Source organism: Balaenoptera borealis (genome assembly GCF_965194805.1).
Source record: "Balaenoptera borealis genome assembly, contig: HAP1_SCAFFOLD_1837, whole genome shotgun sequence".
NCBI classification, from domain to species: Eukaryota; Metazoa; Chordata; class Mammalia; order Artiodactyla; family Balaenopteridae; genus Balaenoptera; species Balaenoptera borealis.
The window spans coordinates 33125-50966 of record NW_028122416.1 but is presented as its reverse complement, the minus strand read 5'-3'; positions in this window follow the sequence as shown (position 1 = coordinate 50966).

Sequence of the window (17842 nt, the reverse complement as noted above, 5' to 3'; positions counted from 1 at the left end):
GAATAAGCGCCAGTCCCCACCCAAGCTCCAAACCCACTTTCTACTCCAAGACTTCAGCAAGCAACGAGTTCCATGGAGGGAACCCAACGTGCCTGAGCCAGTCATGTCAAAGCCCATCGAACAAGAGCAGAGGCCAGAGCGAGAGGCCATGAAGAGGCGGGCTCAACAACAACGGGAGAATGCTGCCAGATACACCTCTTCGGGCAAGCTGCAATTTTTCACCGAGAGGGAAAACGAAATGGAAATTGCCGACTACTACGGATACGTCAAGTGAGAGCTGCTAGGATTCTTGGTGCCACCTTGGCTACCAGCTGTTCTTCCATACACAGGTAAGACAGGTATAGAACTGAATAAGTAAATGGAATACAATTAATAGACGAGTAACAAACCTTTCGAATTTTCAGATGCTGCTAACTGGGGCGTGAGAAAGGAAGGACTGAAAGTTGGATGGGAGAATGAAGGAAAGGGGTAAAAACTGAGCAAAGAGGAAGGAACTTGGCCCAGGGCTAGGAAGGCCAAAAGAGACGTATGGATTTAGGAAAGGAAGCAGGAGCGAGGATGAAATGGCAGAAGTAAAAAGCAGGGTCAGAGGTCTGGGTTGAAAGAACACAATTGGAGTAGAGTTGAAGGTGACAGAAGATGAGTCTAGGTTTACTAGGAGAAATAGAAAAAGTCTCTCGGGGACGCTGGCCTTAAGTCTCACAACCACCAGATAGGTATTTCAGAAAACAAGAGGTTCAGGACACATCTCTGAAAGGTCTGAGTTGCCTTATTCAGGTGTGACTGTAGTGGGGGAATAGGGAAATCTACCAGAGAAGTGGCTAGGGCTCAGAGTTATCCTAGGGGCAGCTGACGACAGGGGCAGAGCCAAGGGAACTGCTGGATCAGGAGGCCCACGAACAAAGCAGGGGCATAGCCGCCTGTCACTTCCCTGCCAGGAAGGAAGCCAGGTATATTACTGTAACCAAGGCACACTGGGGTCTTTACTGTATGGAGAACTTGGCTCCTGCCCGCAATCCTACGGCTCGGCGTCACACACAGGAAGTAGGGCCTCTGGGCAACCAGAAATGGGAATGGGACTGAAGGAGATTCAGCCCACAAATATCCGACCACCAGCTTCCACCTCTGCAGTCTGCCACCCTGTGTCTGCTCAACGCATCACAGAAACAAGTTTTCAAGGTGAGTATACAGACGGCAGAGAAAAGTTGAACAATGAGGTCAGCATTCAAAAATGGGGTCAAATCGACAGCTGGGAAGGGGTGTAGAGACAGGTAGAATTTAGATCCTGAGCCTTTAATAACCACTACCTTCTCTCAGTGCTCTCTGTTTTTAGACTCTATATGAGAACACCTAGGGCTTCCCTGGTGGCGCCTGCCAATGCAGGGGACACGGGTTCGAGCCCTGGTCTGCGAAGATCCCACATGCCGTGCAGCAACTAAGCGCATGTGCCACGACGACGGAGCCTGCATTCTAGAGCCCGTGAGCCTCAACTACCGAAGCCCACGTGCCTACAGCCCATGCTCCGCAACAAGAGAAGCCACCGCGATGAGATGCCCGCACACCGCAACCGAGAGTAGCCCCCGCTAGCCGCCAACTAGAGAAAGCCCGTGCACAGCAATGAGAGACCCAGTGCAGCCAAAAACATAAATACGTAGAATAAATAAGTTCAAACAGTAAATAAATACATAAACATAAATTACAAAAAAAAAGAACACCTAATGCAGGTGGGAAGGTGGGAGGGCCACCGTAGAGGTCATCTATGCTACATGTACAAGAACCCCGAGAGCACACCAATCGGTACCACACTTTTCACTGCTGTAGCCGATCGTTCCCCCTGTACTGCCACACTGTAGCACTCCCTTCCCTCATCTACTGCTATAGTCTCTTCGGAAGGTGTTTCCGAACTCTTGTTATCAGAGTGCCAGTTGAACTGTCCTCACTTCCTTCATTTATACCAGGATTGAAGACCTTGTGGTCCGAGATCCTGTCCAGAGAGCAAGCAGGCTAAGGCTCTGTCTTTGTTGATGTATTTCATCAGAAAGGGCTCTACCCCCTCTCCTAGTTCATGGTGTGAAGTGTTCTTGGCCTCTCGGGAAAGTGGGGAGAATGGAAAGGACCCTATATGAGAATGCTAGGCTCTGTAAAACATTTCAGGTTTTTAAAAATAAGACTCATTTTGTATTGGACTGACAACAGTCCTATGAAATACAAAGAAAGCCGAGAATCAGTGACAGGAAAGGATCACCAGTAAGAACTACAGCAGTCACCGCTTACCTCGTAGCATAGGGCACTGTCCGTGATCCTTAAGAAGAGTTAGTAGAAATGCCTTGCCCATCTTGCCCCTGAACCCCTTGAAAGGTACACGACTGCTGTGTTGGTGTTTAGGGGGAGCATCTCACTTACCAGGGACTGACTTCTCCCTTGATTCCTCTGTAGTGATGGAGACTTCCCCGCTGATGAAAAATTCCCTGGGATTGCAACCTCCAAGCCAGACAGCTTTCCTATGGAATGACAGAGAACTTGTCAAGGTGAAACACCAGTCTGCGGGAGAAAGGGAGGAAGAGAATGATGGAAATCGTTTCTGGGAAACTATTTTTACATTATGTGTTGTTTGTTCCCGGTAAATAAACTGAAATCTTCTTAACAGTACAACAAAATCTAAACCACTAAAGCCAACAATACAGGAGTATAACGTTCGAAAAAAATTTCTTTGGCTGCGCAGCATGTGGGATCTTAGCTCCCCAACCAGGGATTGAACCCACGCCTGCTGCATTGGAAGCGCAGAGTCTTCACCACGGGACCACCGGGGAAGTCCCAGGACTATCACTTTTAAAGGAGAAGGTACAAACCCCTCGGTTCTATGAACTGGAGATTTTTAGTAAGAAGTCAATATATTTGTTGTTAGGCACATTTTATGTTAGGCTGTCTCCCTGCACAGGATGCAGGCGCCTTGAGAATGGAAGTCATATCCCTCTATAGTACGTCCCTCTTCTTTCTGCTTTGCAGTTTGCTGCTCCACTTGTTCAACCCCACCTAGTAATAACCTATACTTCCCTTGTTCCTGTTTTCCCATCTGGAAAACAGACAAAAGGCAACCAAACAACGCAAAGGTCTCAACAAATAAGGGATATCCAAAACCAGAGATGGCCAGAACTTCTGTACCCCTGATGAAATAGTCCTCATACAAAACCTGATAATCAAATTCCTTAATGCTAGGAATCACAGTGAAAAATAGTATCTGAACTGACTTCTGTCAGATGAGTGAGAACTAAGGTTAATTCAGTGTATCTGAAGCATAGAAAGTGAGGGCAAAAGTGGCACAAGATGGGGCTAGAGAAGCAGAGAGGATTCTAGACCACGCAGAGTCTTAAAGGCCAACAGTGTGTTTTCTATTCTCAAAACAATGCTTGTGAGCGATGTTTATGAGCAACGTTCCAACTTGCTTTGAAGGTTTCTTGTGTGAAGAGTGGATTGGAAGGAAACAAGATATATGGACACCAGTTAGGACCTAATCGCAACAGACAGGCAAGTTCAGTATTAGGAAGTTGAGGAAGAGCTGGCTGACAGATTCCAAAGAAATTCAGGAGATGAACTGAAGCGGGCTTAATGGGGTAGGAGATGGAGGAAAGGAAGGTCTTAGGGAATTCAAGGGTTTACTGCACACATGAGCAAAGTCTCAAAATTAATCATTTGAACGTACAGAGGCGGATCTCCCAAATGACACCGGTTAGGAAGCAACGGTATGCCCTTTAGAATTCCTAGAGACAACACAAATCAACTGTTTCGATGGAAAATTCGGCGGGACTCTTGATTTCCATGGGAATACAGAGAAAAGAGACACTGATCTGGCTTGCAGGTATATTTAGGAAGTTGTTAGCCGGACATCACCTACTAGTATCATGTAAGTAGGCCGTCCGAAGTAGGAAGCTTAGGGGAAAAACCTGGAGGAAAACTTAAAAGCTTAAGCCACACCTCTACACTACACCACCTTTCACAATTTCTTCTCAGATAAGCATCATCCCCATCAGTGAAGAAACTCGTTCGTACCTCATAATAGGAAAAACAGGCCTAAAGATTCAATGTGTGTCTTGGGAGGTCCCATCTATGCGATATCTTCCTGGGACCAGAAAAGGCCCCAGGAAGATCCATCTCTGCACCCCTGAAAGCTTACCACCAAGGAAAATGACTAGGTCCATAGATTTCCTCCCTCAAACCAGCTTACCTCACACATAGATCATTAGCAACTCCGCCCTTACTCACATTATCACAGTCACAAGAGTGGTTAGGGAGAAAAGCACTAACCAGGGGAACTAAAACAGAGGCAATCCAGGCCAAGCTGGGCTGGTGGCAGATATCTTGCTCCTTACGCTCGGGTGCATAATGCGACTCACCACAGTGCCTTTTTCACAGACCCTTTTGAACGTTTCTCCACAGAATCCAACAGCTCAAGTTAGTTCATGACGCTTCAAGGTCAACAATCGTCAAGAGAAAAACATGCAATATGTCTTACAATGTTGGATTCCTTACAAACAGGACAAGGAGATAACCATGTAGACAAAACCAGAGCATTTGAAAACATCTGTATTCTACAAACACACCAGTGAATGCTATAAATAAGGTACTATGACATAAAACAAAATGAAAACTAGATGTGAGACTGTTCTCTTCAGTGTACAGACTTCATGGCAGTTGCTGCACACTATCTAGCTACTTAGATCTTTAACTCTCTGTTCTGTTAATACCAAATGAGGCCCAAGTGTGTCAACCTGTTTCCCACAGAAACCAAAAAGTCTACATGCATCTCTTTTCTCCTGTGCCCTTTCACCTTACCTGCTCCCAATTCTCCACCAACGTCCTCCTCTTTCTCTAATTATTCTCCTCTTCATTTTGCTTGGCCTTGCCCCCAAGCATGCAAGACAGAGAGTCCTAGAGGTCCAAGATTCTAGAGTGGCTGTTTGCAAGGCGGAGGAGATTACAGTAACTGCCACACTGTATATACTTCTGTGCAAAGAAAAAGGGACAGTGTTCAGAATGTCTCTCACATATAACAAGAGCTGGAGATGGCAGGATACCTGTGTGGCCCAAGGAACTAGAGCTAGCAAATTATGGGCCAAACAATTGCAACCAAAGGCTGGAAGAGGAAAGGTCTGCAACCAGCTCTGTCTCCTAGCTCTCTGGTATTTGCTGCCAACGGGCAGAGTCTATTTCGTGAAGCATCAAGCACTGAAAAGAAGACTCCTGCTGCTGGAAGGTGACAGGAAGTAACGTCCAATGCAAGATCAAGGCTTGTCCTCGAAGCAATGCCCATAATGGAAGAAAAAAAAAAAAGAGAAAGCGGAAGAGAAATGTTAAGTCGCAAGTCCAACCTGGCCCCCAGCCTAGCCCAGCCCAAGGAAGGTAGGAGTCAAGGAGAAGAAACTAAAAGAGAAGAGCCTTGGACCACAACATTCTCCACAAGGTACACTCAAGAAACTTCACCCTACTCTTGAACCAAGTTACAAAGAGAGCTTCTTAATCCCTACTTTGGCTCCTTAAAAGCTGCTATCAGTTCACTCATTAGACACATCTGATTTCAGAACAACTGTAATAGTTCAAACTAGATGGCTCTTTCCTTCCTAAGGATTATTAATTAAATAAGATCTATATAGCTCTAAGTATATGATACATAAAATAGAATACTCTGTAGAATATAAGTAACTCTTAGTTCAGTGTATTAATGAACGTCTGTAAGAAATGTTGCAATGATTTCCCTAATGGAAGAGCCTGGGGGAGGTAAATCTGTCTTCTAGGATTTCCTCCTCCCCAAAGCTCAGAAACTCAGGTGTTGTTTTAGCTCTCCTACACTCTCTTCACCCAAGCCCGCCTTCCTGTTGGGGATCGGACCTCCCTATTGGCTCTCTCATACCTTTCAACTGCCTGCTTTGTGACATCACTCTCCTCCCAAACCTACTACCACTTGGTAGAGCCTTGGGGTTTCCGTGGAGCTGTTTGGACCAGTAACCAGTGACCTCTGTACTGGACACGTGCGCCGTTCAGCTGCAGCCACTCGGACATCCTCTAGTGTTGTCTCCTCATCCCTGGTACCTGCAGTGGATGCTTCCTCTTCTCTGACCATGTCAGGTAAGAAAAGAAACTTTGGAAAGTTTTGCGTTCGATTCTTTTGCCCCTAAATTGAGTAGGAGATTCAAAATAGCATGGAATAATGAGGGAAAGTATTGAACTACACGTCTGGAGACCTAATTTCACTTTTGACTTTGACGTTTACTATCTGTGTGACTTTGGACAAATCACTGGCTGTCTCACAAAGCCTGTTGCTTTCCTTAACTGTTACGTTAGGATACCACGTTGGGTTGATCACTCTGATCCCCTTCTTTTCCAGTATTGAGCCTTAAAGGGTACCCATGTAGAAAACGAAATCAGACACTTCTCAAGAGTGTTTCAACAGAAACATAGAAAAGCCAGGGGACATAGAAAACTAGCAATATATACCAAGATGTTTCATCTCTAATGGTCTCCCTCCACTAGGATTTCGACTAGTTGAAAAGAGAGAATAGGGAGAGAGGATGGAGAGTACTGGGCTCTACAGGGAGGCACAGAGTCGAGCGTAAGGAAGTTTAGGATGGTTTTCATTAGCACAGGCCAACAGGCACCAAGAGATGGGAGAAAATGTAAGAATGAAGAGGGAAAGCATAGAGGAGCTCTCAAGAAAAACGGAGTTTGCAATGGAATGCTGATGGGAACCAAAGATTTTCAATTAAAGCAGAAACAGCACAGAGGGAAACCTGCTCAGAGCAGGGCAAAACCAAGTTGATGGTAGCAAACCCTTACATTAACAGACTAAGAAGGAAAGTAAGGCCAGAACAGGGGATCACCAGGAAAGGCAGCTTATCAGAAAAGTCATACTCCGTTTTCTTTCTTTTATTGCCTCTCTGAATACAGTTGGCCACTTGACAGTTTTGAATATAAACATTTTAGAAATACGTTTTAGAAATGATGCCTCCTATAAACAAGCAACCACAGTGGTTATCTAGGGGGCTGCTTTTCAGTGTTTTATTCTTTCTAATTTTTAAACTAGGTAGACATTTCACCAATTCAACATTTTAAGTGATATCTTCTAAATTGAATCAGAAGGACTATTTTCCTTGGTGTGATATGTAGGTTCTAAGGCAAGGCTGCTTTTCATTTTTACAGTTATTTCCTTCCTAACACAGAGAGCACATTGATCAACAGCCATCGTTCGCTTGTAGATCTTAGCTACCGAAGAAGAAGAAGAAGAAGAAGAAAAAGTCAAGCCCCACATCTCTAATTCCCCCCACTTAGGGAATTCCCTGGCGGTCCAGTGCTTAGGACTCGGTGCTTTCACGGCCAGGGCCACGCGGCGCGGCCAAAGAAACAAAACAAACAAACATCCACATTTATCGAAAACCATATTGTGGAGTCCTGTGGATTTTCTTACATTCGAAAATCTTTTTTAATTGGATTCTAGGCATGATGGTTTTTTGAGGTTTTGGGATGCCATCTTCTTGGATGCTGAAGATGATTCTAATCTAAGTTCTAGGATAAATCCAAAAACCTTCCTGATACATTTTAAGCTTCCTTTCTGCTTATTATATAAGCTATATTCATTGAAATATATATTTCTCCTAGGCTTAATACCTCTTACTTGCTGGGTAAAAATATGAAGGAGCACAATAATGAAACTCTTTTACACTTATTATTTTGCTGTCTGCTTCGTACCGGTTTTCATTGAAATATGTGTTGTGGCTACCTATACATGCACATTTATTGCATTCTGTTGCTTGTTATGCATTTTTTACTGACATACCTTCTCTGTCTGTATGCATTGGCTAGGAATTCATTCACCTCTATCACCTCCATCGTGTCTTCTGGTTAATAGTATTCACTAAAATAGAGTGGGCAAAATTCACTTTCATAATATTGCATGGATAGTACAGAATGCCATTTGTTAGTAAATTCATTAGGCTTCGATACTTGCCACATACCCCAGTTTTCATTAATATCTATGGATTTCTTTTTCGTTAACGTAATATGCTTGTCATGATTTTTCTTTGTCTTTCTAGAACTTATTGTATCTTCCTCCATATAAATCATACGCAATAGATCAGCTTATTCATCTATTAATTATTACTGCTATTATTATTGGTGGTGGTGTTATAACCACTTTATAGGTGAGGAATCTGAAGTAATCAGATAACTTTTCCCTTTCCAAAAGCACTTAAGAAATCCACTTTCGGGTAATCATTTTGAGGTAGGATGAGAAACCGGGCTTGAAGAGGGCAAAAATGACTCTTTCAATTCACCAGTTGGACTGAGCTGTACGTCACCTCTAGGTAATAGCGTGGGAACTGCACAAGCAAAGGGAGACACCGAAGACGACAATGGTAATAGCCGTACTGTTTTCTAATGGACAAAAAAAATGCCTATATTATAAGTTCTATTTCTCCTGCTTTCTGGCAGTATCATGCTCAGAGTGGAGTCCTGGCAAGGAAGTCAGGATACTTAGGTTCTGAAACCTGGTAATGATACTAACATAATGAGAGAACTTGAACAAGTCAACCCGACCTCTCTGAGCCTCAGTTTCCTTACTCACGAAATGAGACTGAGAACATCGAAGTTCTCTAAGGGCCTCCTAGTTCTAAAATGCTTCCAGTCTAGGAAATAGCATAGAAGTCAATACGAGTGCAGGCTGAAGGGAAAGACAGGGCAGGGAGAAGGTTGCTTCCAGCCTAGAGAACAATCTCTGAACCATACCACTTGGCTCTTCTGCCCGTCTGTGCCCAAGATGGGAGCACAGGCAGTTAATAGAGAAGAGTGGAAAACTGCTCAGTCCTTACAGCCATCATTAACTGTCTGATTTTGGGTTTCTCAGGAAGTAGTGATAGTAGAGGTGTCCTGATAGCAAGAACCTTCAGATGATGCCGTTCCTCAAACGTAGTGAGAATTTCTCAACCTCCCTGAGTTTTTCATGACCCTCTTGTTCTTACAGAAAATTTCCAACATCCATCTCTACTTGGAACTCTAAATTCTCTGCAGCATTCTCCTCCTGTGGTGAGCAATGCAACTTCCCTAACACGAAGTGTCTGCAACTTCTCCAGAGTCTCTGCCCCTGCCGTCAGTTCGGCATCGGCTACTGGTACCCCTTTCCAGACACTCATGGGTAGTGCCTACCTTTACCAACATTCTAGCACGACTATGTTATCTGGAGTTACTGACCACAGCCAGATCTCCACTTCAGCTGCTTCCTATCCAGGTGTTCTTGAGTGGGACATCACAGCAAGCACTGAAAAGAATTCTTCTTCACTCGGAGACTTTACTCTGGCACTCACTGACCGCCACACAGCTGCCTCCTCCATGTCTCTGGCAGCCCAGTATGATAAAACTTCAGACGCCAAGAACATGGTCCCTCTACATCCATCGCTTTCTGCCAGCCTTGCTCAGGGAACACCATCTCAGATTCCAAATCAGGGGCAGAGCCGCCTGCCACTTCCCTGCCAGGAAGGGAGCCAGGTATATTACTATAACCAAGGCACACTGGGGTCTTTACTGTATGGAGAACTTGGCTCCTGCCCGCAATCCTACGGCTCGGCGTCATACACAGGAAGTCGGGCCTCTGGGCAACCAGAAATGGGAATGGGACCGAAGGAGATTCAGCCCACAAATATCCGACCACCAGCTTCCACCTCTGCAGTCTGCCACCCTGTGTCTGCTCAACGCATCACAGAAACAAGTTTTCAAGGTGAGTATAACAAACGCCAGAGAAAGTTGAAGAATGAGGTCGGCATTCAAAAATGGGGTCAAATCGACAGCTGGGAAGGGGTGTAGAGGCCGGTAGAATTTAGATCCTGAGCCTTTAATAACCACTACCTTCTCTCAGTGCTCTCTGTTTTTAGACTCTATATGAGAACACCTAGGGCTTCCCTGGTGGCGCCTGCCAATGCAGGGGACACGGGTTCGAGCCCTGGTCTGCGAAGATCCCACATGCCGTGCAGCAACTAAGCGCATGTGCCACAACGACGGAGCCTGCATTCTAGAGCCCGTGAGCCTCAACTACCGAAGCCCACGTGCCTACAGCCCATGCTCCGCAACAAGAGAAGCCACCGCGATGAGATGCCCGCACACCGCAACCGAGAGTAGCCCCCGCTAGCCGCCAACTAGAGAAAGCCCGTGCACAGCAATGAGAGACCCAGTGCAGCCAAAAACATAAATACGTAGAATAAATAAGTTCAAACAGTAAATAAATACATAAACATAAATTACAAAAAAAAAGAACACCTAATGCAGGTGGGAAGGTGGGAGGGCCACTGCAGAGGTCATCTATGCTACATGTACAAGAACCCCGAGAGCACACCAATCGGTACCACACTTTTCACTGCTGTAGCCGATCATTCCCCCTGTACTGCCACACTGTAGCACTCCCTTCCCTCATCTACTGCTATAGTCTCTTTGGAAGGTGTTTCAGAACTCTTGTTATCAGAGTGCCAGTTGAACTGTCCTCACTTCCTTCATTTATACCAGGATTGAAGACCTTGTGGTCCGAGATCCTGTCCAGAGAGCAAGCAGGCTAAGACTCTGTCTTTGTTGATGTATTTCATCAGAAAGGGCTCTACCCCCTCTCCTAGTTCATGGTGTGAAGTGTTCTTGGCCTCTCGGGAAAGTGGGGAGAATGGAAAGGACCCTATATGAGAATGCTAGGCTCTGTAAAACATTTCAGGTTTTTAAAAATAAGACTCATTTTGTATTGGACTGACAACAGTCCTATGAAATACAAAGAAAGCCGAGAATCAGTGACAGGAAAGGATCACCAGTAAGAACTACAGCAGTCACCGCTTACCTCGTAGCATAGGGCACTGTCCGTGATCCTTAAGAAGAGTTAGTAGAAATGCCTTGCCCATCTTGCCCCTGAACCCCTTGAAAGGTACACGACTGCTGTGTTGGTGTTTAGGGGGAGCATCTCACTTACCAGGGACTGACTTCTCCCTTGATTCCTCTGTAGTGATGGAGACTTCCCCGCTGATGAAAAATTCCCTGGGATTGCAACCTCCAAGCCAGACAGCTTTCCTATGGAATGACAGAGAACTTGTCAAGGTGAAACACCAGTCTGCGGGAGAAAGGGAGGAAGAGAATGATGGAAATCGTTTCTGGGAAACTATTTTTACATTATGTGTTGTTTGTTCCCGGTAAATAAACTGAAATCTTCTTAACAGTAAAACAAAATCTAAACCACTAAAGCCAATAATACAGGAGTATAACGTTTGAAAAAAATTTCTTTGGCTGCGCAGCATGTGGGATCTTAGCTCCCCAACCAGGGATTGAACCCACGCCTGCTGCATTGGAAGCGCAGAGTCTTCACCACGGGACCACCGGGGAAGTCCCAGGACTATCACTTTTAAAGGAGAAGGTACAAACCCCTCGGTTCTATGAACTGGAGATTTTTAGTAAGAAGTCAATATATTTGTTGTTAGGCACATTTTATGTTAGGCTGTCGCCCTGCACAGGATGCAGGCGCCTTGAAAATGGAAGTCATATCCCTCTATAGTACGTCCCTCTTCTTTCTGCTTTGCAGTTTGCTGCTCCACTTGTTCAACCCCACCTAGTAATAACCTATACTTCCCTTGTTCCTGTTTTCCCATCTGGAAAACAGACAAAAGGCAACCAAACAACGCAAAGGTCTCAACAAATAAGGGATATCCAAAACCAGAGATGGCCAGAACTTCTGTACCCCTGATGAAATAGTCCTCATACAAAACCTGATAATCAAATTCCTTAATGCTAGGAATCACAGTGAAAAATAGTATCTGAACTGACTTCTGTCAGATGAGTGAGAACTAAGGTTAATTCAGTGTATCTGAAGCATAGAAAGTGAGGGCAAAAGTGGCACAAGATGGGGCTAAAGCAGAGAGGATTCTAGACCACGCAGAGTCTTAAAGGCCAACACTGTGTTTTCTATTCTCAAAACAATGCTTGTGAGCGATGTTTATGAGCAATGTTCCAACTTGCTTTGAAGGTTTTTTGTGTGAAGAATGGATTGGAAGGAAACAAGATATATGGACACCAGTTAGGACCTAATCACAACACACAGGCAAGTTCAGTATTAGGGTGTTGAGGGAGAGCTGACAGATTCCAAAGAAATTCAGGAGATGAACTGAAGCGGGCTTAATGGGGTAGGAGATGGAGGAAAGGAAGGTCTTAGGGAATTAAAGGGTTTACTGCACACATGAGCAAAGTCTCAAAATTAATCATTTGAACGTACAGAGGTAGATCTCTCAAATGACTCCGGTTAGGAAGCAACGGTACGCCCTTTAGAATTCCTAGAGACAACACAAATCAACTGTTTCGATGGAAAATTCGGCGGGACCGGTGCGTTTTTTCACTCCAACTTAGCTCCAGTTCCTATTACTCACATCTTCTGTGCCAAAACAACACAGCTGGAGGAACTGAAGGGGATTCCGTTTTGGTAATTAAGGAGTGTCCCCAACACTGACAGTCCCATCTTAAAAAGCACTCCCTCTGCATTTTACCCGAGGAGCAATGGCCAGAGCCTCCCTTTGAAAACGATGGGCAGAAATGAGAACATCACACACTGTCCCTTTCAGCTACTGTGAACTGAGCCGCGAGACGACCAATACCCCCTGGCACAGCGCGGACGGGCCAGCGCGCGGGGGCAACAGGGACAGGAGACAGCACAAGAGACGAAGCCCAGGCCCAGGGGCCAAGGCCTATTACCTTTCCGGCATGTGCAAAACATAAAACAGAAGCAATATTGTAACAAATTCATTAAAGACTTAAGAAAAAAACAAAAATCAGATGCTAAAGTGCCTACTCTAACCACTATACTATATTGCTTCTATAAAACAAGCACTAAACCTCAGATACAGAAAAAAACCCTTTTCGTGTCCTCACACCTAGGTCAAAATTACAAAGCGTTAATTCAGGAGACAGAAAGGGAAGGAATAAATCTGAATGAATCTGAGTCAGAACACAGTGCTATATAACCTTAGGCAAATTCCACAATACCCATGCCTCAACATGGCAAATTCCACAATACCCATGCCTCAACCTCCCTATCTATAAAGGAGTTAACCACACCAGCGCTAACCATTACTTGCCTCCTGGTAGCTTGTGAGTGTTAATTAATATTTGTAATAAATACACAGATCATCAGTTGAAAGAAACAAGGAAAACTACAGCGTTATTATTATTGCCTTGTTGCTAGAGCTAAACACCACAAATCAACATAAATAACTTATGTACACCAAGAATGTAGGGTTTGAATATGTACTTTGAAAGGCCATCATATAATTAGTTGTTTCACCTCTAATTGCTTTTCCTTTTTTTTTTTTTTTAATTTAAAAAAGCAATACAGGGACTTCCCTGGTGGTTCAGTGGTAAAGAATCCGTCCTGCAATGCAGGGGACGCGGGTTCGATTCCCGGTCGGGGAACTAAGATCCCACATGCCGCGGGGCAACTAAGCCCTCGCACCAAACTACTGAGCTCGCACACCTCAATGAGGTAGCCCACGTGCAGCAAACTACAGAGCCCACGCGCTCTGGAGCCTGCACGCCACAACTACAGAGCCCACGTGCCACAACTAGAGAGAGAAAACCCGCACGCCACAACTAGAGAGAAGCTCTCATGCTGCAACGAAGAGCCCGTGCGCCGCAACGACAATAAAGATCCCACATGCCTTAACGAAGGTCCCGCGTGCCGCAACTAAGACCCAATACAGCCAATCAACCAATCAATCAATCAAGTGGGGCGGGGGGAGCAATACAGGAATTTCCCTGGCAGTCCAGTGGTTAAGACTCCAAGCTCCCAATGCAGGGGGCACGGGCTCGATCCCTGATTGGGGAACCAAGATCCCACATGTGGCACAGCGTAGCCGGAAAAAAAACAAAAAAAGCAACACATACCCTACGGCATTTATCCCAGAGAACGCATGTTCGCACAAAAAAAGGTACACAAATGTCCACAGCATCTCTATCAGTAATAGTCAGGAAATGGGAAAAAAAACTCAGATGTTCTTCAATGGGCAAGTGATTAAACAAACTGAAGTACAGCCAAACCATGGAATACTACTCAGCAATTAAAAAGAAAGCGGCACTGGGACCTCTCTGGTGTTCCAGCGGTTAAGACTCTGCACTCTCAATGCAGGGGGCCCAGGTTCCATCCCTGGTCAGGGAACTAGATCCCGCATGCTGCAACTAAAGACCCGCACAGCCAAATAAATAAATAAATAAATATTTTTTTTAAAAAAGAGGAGCACTGTTGATTCATGCAATTTGGATGACTCTCCAGGGAATTACACTGATTGAAAAAGGCCAATCCAAAAGGTTGCATACTGGGAATTCCCTGGCGGTCCAGTGTTTAGCACTCAGCACTTTCACTACCTGGGCTGGGTTCAATCCTTGGTCGGGGAACTAAGATCGCACAACCGGCAGCGCAGCCAAAAAAAAATTTTTTTTACTTAAAAAAAAAAAAAGGTTACACACTATATGATTTTATTCACATAACATTCTTTTTTTTTAATTAATTAGTTAATTTATTTTATTTTTGGCTGCGTTGGGTCTTCGTTGCTGCGTGTGGGCTTTCTCTAGTTGCGGCGAGCGGGGGCTACTCTTTGTTGCAGTGTGCGGGCTTCTCGCTGCGGTGGCTTCTCTTGTTGCAGAGCACGGGCTCTAGGCACGCGGGCTTCAGTAGTTGTGGCACGTGGGCTCAGTAGTTGTGGCTCCCGGGCTCTAAAGCGCAGGCTCAGTCGTTGTGGCGCATGGGCTTAGCTGCTCCGCGGCATGTGGGATCTTCCCGGACAAGGGATCAAACCCATGTCCCCTGCAATGGCAGGCAGATTCTTAACCGCTGCGCCACCAGGGAAGTCCCACATAACATTCTTGAAATGACAGGTTGCCAGGGACAGATAGGGCCGGGGGAGTGGGAGACGGGCCATCTTCCCCAGGGGGTATTTTCCCTTGATCATCTGCACAAAAACTTTATTGCAACTTTATCCACTGCACTATCAGATCACTATGATTTGGTGGGGAGTGGGGGAGCAGCAGTGGCTATAAAATGGCATCAGGAGAGATCCTGTGGGATGGAAATGTTCTCTATCTTGACTGTGTCAATGGCAATACCCAGGTTGTGACAGTATACTATGATTCTGTAAGATGTTACCATTGGGGAAAACTGGGTAAAGGACACACAGGAGCTATCGCACTATTATTTCTTACAACTGCATGTAAACCTACAATAATCTGGACACAAAAAGTTTAATCAGAAATGAAGGCAACACATGCCTCTTGTAACAAGTAAAACAATAGTCTGTGGTCAGTCTCTTTCTCTACCCGTCCCATTCCCTCCCTCTTGAGATAACCATGCAAACTCACTGCTCATACAAACAGGCATGCATTTAATACTTTCTGTTTACTGTATCAAAATGGGATCATACATACTACATATTACCCTGCAGCCTACCTTCTTCACCCATCATCCCTATATCATAGAGAGCTTAAAAAAAAAAAATTTTTTTTTAAGTGCCAAGCAGGATGGCAGGTATAGAAAATTTTCTGACTAGGGCAAATCTGACAAATGTTTACCGTGCTAATGTGCCATAGCTCAGCCAGGTGCATTCAGTGAGAGCACAATATGCAAGTAGCATTCTAAAGAGATCTGCAAAAAATGCAAGGTCTTCAGCAGCTCTTCGAGGATCCCATCCCCCTCTCTGCCTCCTCCATGGAACCATCCCATGGAGGTTGAACAGTTTAACTCCATTTGCCCCTCCTGCTGTTTGTGCTTTCGTTGTATACTTCTGTTCTACATCTCCACAAGACATTATTATTGTCACTTATTTACAAAATAACATATAAATATAAAGGTGTATGTACCTGGGTATATGTACATGTATATATTAGACACACACACACTTTAAGTGCTCTTTGTTCTTTCCTGCAGTTGTGTTCTTTTTTTTGGGGGGGGGGGGGGGCAAGTTTTTATATTGGTAAAGTTCTGTACTACTAGAAATATAAGATTTGAAAAGAAAAGTGAGACTTGAGGATCATCTGTGGAGCTTATCCTCATTCTCCTGCTGACGCATTATATGTTTATAATTTGAGAACTGCAGATAAATACAAACTGGTCTTCTCCATACTTGCTCACTAAGGAATTCCTCATTTCTAGGAAACGTCTATTTCAAGGAAAGGAAACAAACAAAAACACCTAGTGCACTAGATGATTAAAAGGTACACATTTTATAGCCTGAGTTCGAGAAAAAAATTACCCAAGAAACGGCCTTTTTCCCTAGGAGCCAGCTTCTACTAGGGGAGTCTAGGGTTCTCTAGGCAAAGAAAAAAAACTTGCCAGTTTAAACAGAATAACAGAAACGTTCAGCCAATCAAATATACAGAACTCATCACTTGCAGTGAGGAATGAAAGGCCTGTATCAACAGAAAAAATAAATGGCACCGGCAACGTCTGCAACAGAAAACAAACAGGAAATCCTTTAAAAAGCCAAAATTGCAAAGACAGATGAACAGGGTATGAAATTACACGCCGGGCAATGCACCTGTTAAAGGAAAAGAGGCGCACACCAAGTCTGAAGTCTTAAGAATTCGGTGTTTAACACTACTTCTGCATGCTGCCCAGCAGAAAACTCGGGTCCTGGCTTAATCCACAACGCACACTTCATTTAAGGAGGTGAACTGCTTGGTCTGACTCAGTTTCTTATTCTGTAAAATGAATGCAACACAGCTGTCGTGAGTCCCCAAAGAATTCTGCACAAACGCTTTGTAACTCCAAAGTGCTGTGCAAATCAGAGCAGCCCTTCTCTCCTTCACATTCGTTGGACTTAGAATTTCAGAAGTTTAGCTGAAAATACAGACGACTCGGAAGCAAGGGACTGAGAGTGGCCCACACAGGTGGAAAGAAATGCAGAAACTGGAGCACCTCATACAAACCGCAAGAGACCACGTTCACGTGCACACGTTATCAGTGACAGAAAACGCCACCGGTAGCAACTGTAAACCACTGAGAGGACCAGCAACGACATGTGTCCAAATCCAGCCGGCAGCACAGCCTCGTCGGCGGCAATGCCTTAAACACAGCTCCCCGCACTCCGCGGCCTAACAAGATCCACTTTTTCCAAAAAGTTTAGCAACTTGCCAAGTACACTGGCGTAGTTCACCTTTTTTAATTGCTAAGCAAACATGCAGGGGAGTTGAGACAATCAAGGGAATGTTCAGCCTTCCTCAAAAATAAGATCCAGGAAATTCACGTTTTGCTTGAACAGTTTCATGTCTAAAACTGATCACAAACCTCTGTTTGATGTTGTTTTCTCGCTGCTGGCCAATGAGCCCGGGAAAGAGAACCAATTCTTTCAAACAGGGAGGGCTCTCTGCACTCTTCAGCTAAACCAGCGAGGCTTTACCACCGTCACGTTTAAAATAATGAGGAGGATGCCTCCATAGAGTTTACCGGGCTGCGCTAATCACGAGGGGCCTCGGGCGCCCAGGGCGGATCCCAGCGCCGGTGGCCGCGGGACCGGACGCCCTCCCCGGGACGCGGCCGCGGGACAGGACGCCCCCCAGAACCCCTGCCCGGGACGCAGCTGCGGGACAGGACGCCCCCCAGACCCCTGCCCGGGACGCAGCTGCGGGACAGGACGCCCCCCAGAACCCCTGCCCGGGACGCGGCCGCGGGACACGAAGCTCCCCCCTCCCCAGGAACCCCTCCCCAGAGCGCGGGCCTCGCCGCCGTCTCGCAGCACCCGCCGCGCTCACCGCGGGCCGGGAGCCCCCTCAGGCCGACTGGCCCCCGCCCGCCGCCCGGCCTCCC